Source organism: Urocitellus parryii, chromosome 11 (assembly GCF_045843805.1).
Source record: "Urocitellus parryii isolate mUroPar1 chromosome 11, mUroPar1.hap1, whole genome shotgun sequence".
In the NCBI taxonomy this organism is placed as follows: Eukaryota; Metazoa; Chordata; class Mammalia; order Rodentia; family Sciuridae; genus Urocitellus; species Urocitellus parryii.
The window spans coordinates 119301693-119304058 of record NC_135541.1 but is presented as its reverse complement, the minus strand read 5'-3'; the positions used below and the strand labels follow the sequence as shown (position 1 = coordinate 119304058).

The 2366-nt window shown below is 51.7% G+C and overlaps 1 pseudogene; it reads left to right on the top strand.

Annotated features, from left to right (window-relative positions):
* The first annotated feature begins 1169 nt into the window (after positions 1 to 1169).
* LOC144249225 (uracil-DNA glycosylase pseudogene) lies at positions 1170 to 1810 on the top strand (annotated as a pseudogene).
* The last annotated feature ends 556 nt before the right edge of the window (positions 1811 to 2366 follow it).

The following is a 2366-nucleotide window of genomic DNA, read 5'->3' as shown; positions in this document are numbered from 1 at the left end:
ACTGGGGATCCTCGAGAACCCAGTGTGTCTGACCTTGGCTGTTGATCATCCAGGGAAGAGATTTCTGAACTGAAGCTGCCTCAAGGAGAGGAGAGTCAGGGCGCTCCCTCCCCAGACCCCTGAGACAGACCCTGAGAAGTGGAGGGGGGTGCCTAGGGGAGGGGAGGGGAGTCAGGTGCTTTCCTGGGGCTGGAGGCTGGTTCAGGTGGGGAGCCCTCAGCCCTGGAGAGGATTTCCAGCCCCTGGAAGTGGAGCAAGCTTTGAAGGACTGAGAAGGGTCTCAGCACACCCTGGGTTGGCACCCACCTTTCCACCTTCACGTCCTTCCCCTTCTGAGCTGCCTACTCTTCTGTAGGTGGGTGCTCACCCCTGCCTCTCAGCTCATATTGGAGATGGCCTGAGCTGATGGACCGCAGAGCTTTGGAACCTGGAGGTCACCTCTAGATCCTCATCTCCAGCCTTCACAGCTGGGCACCTGCCTGGCTCCTGGGGTGGAGCCTGGTCCCCTCCCTCCTGTGTGACCCTGGGCAAATCACCCAGTCTCTGTGTGTCCAATGAGGACCTTACTGGCACAGGCCTCATCAAAGTGTTATAAAAACTAAATGACCCAGGTGTGTGGCACGTTCCTGTAGTCTCACCACTCAGGAGGCTGAGATGGGAGGATTTCCTGAGCCCAGGAGTTTGAGACCAGTAACATAGTGAGATCCTGTCTTTAAACAGACAGAGGCCAGGCATGGTGGTGAATGGTGAACACCTGTAATCCCAGCAGCTTGAGAGGCCGAGACAGGAGGATTGCAAGTTGAAAGCCAGCTTCAAGCAATGTAGTGAGGCCCTAAGCAACTTAGTGAGATCCTGTCTCTAAATAAAATATTTTTAAAGGGCTGGGGGTCTGGTGTGGTGGCACTGGCCTGTAACCCCAGCAGCTCTGGAGGCTGAGGCAGGAGGATCATGAGTTCAAAGTCAGCCTCTGAAAAGAACTCAGTGAGACCCTGTCTCTAAATAGAATACAAAATAGGTCTGGGCATGTGGCTCTGTGGTTCAGTGCCCCTGAGGTCAACCCCTGGTTCCAAAAAAGAAAAAAAAAAACAAAACAAGAAAAACATACAAACAAGAAACAACCCAGAAGGGTTGGGGTGCTGGAGAGAGAGAAGTGAAATAAACCATGCCTCATGCCGGTCGGCTGTGGAGGGAATTGGAAGAAGCCCCTCAGCGGACAGTTTGGGAATCCGTGATTTATAGAGCTAATGGGATCTGTCGCAGAAGAATGAAGACATTATGCTGTTTATGCACCCCCACACCCAGCCTTCACATGGACCCAAACACGTGACATGAGAGATGTGAAGGTTGTCATCCTGGGTCAAGGTCCTTGTGATGGACCCAGTCAGGCTCATGGGCTCTGCTTTAGCGTCTAGAGACCTGTCCCACCTCCACGCAGTTTGGTAAATATTTATAAAGCGCTGTCTACAGACTTACAAGGTTTTGTTCATCCCGGTCACGGGGGTTTATCAGGATGTCCTCCTGCTCAATGCTGAGCTCTCTGTCTGGGCCCATCAAGCCCCTAAGTCACGTAAGAAGGGGGCTGGAGAGTTCCTGATGCAGTGTGGCCTTGGCTGAATCAGAATCTGAAGGCCTGTCTTCCTGCTCTGGGGATCTTCTGCTCAGAAGTGCCATCGGCAGGAAGCGGCCTCTTGTACAGCAGACAGCCCATCCATCCCTGCTGTCTGTGTTCTTTGGGTGTAGATGTTTTTCTAAAGCCAATGAGCTGCTGCAGAAATATGGTAAGAAGCCCATCAACTGGAAAGAGCTGTGACTTGCACCAAGCGGGAGGACTGTCCCTTCTTCTACAGGGGTGGTTTTGAGAAGCTGCTGTTGAAGTATTTGTCAGGTATGAAGTCACTGAAGATTTGCTTTTTTTTTTGGAGGGGGGGCAGGTACTGGGGATCGTTGCTGAGAGCCATTGCCAGGTAGGAATGACGCATCGTTATCCTTGCCAGCATACCCCATGTTAAATGGACTTGCCTTGGAAATTTGCTGTGACCTTGCTTATGTGTTTGAGAAAGGTGACCCTGCTCAATGACCAGGGTGGATCCAGGATTAGGGTGTATCCTGCAGGAAGTATCCCCGTCCTTGGGTTTAGGGTGTGACAATAGGAGTTTTAGGGAAGTTGGAGGTTGAAGATTATTCCTGCTAGGAGTAGGGCGTGCCTGCTGCCTGAGTTCCCGCTGAGTTCTCATGGAGAGAAAGTATTTAGGACGTGAATTGTGCGGGAGATTTTGGGATTGCCCCTGAACCTGTGTGGAGGCAGTGTGAGATCGGAATAAAGAATTGCTGTTTGTACCTATAAAGCTGTGTGGTGGCTCATGATT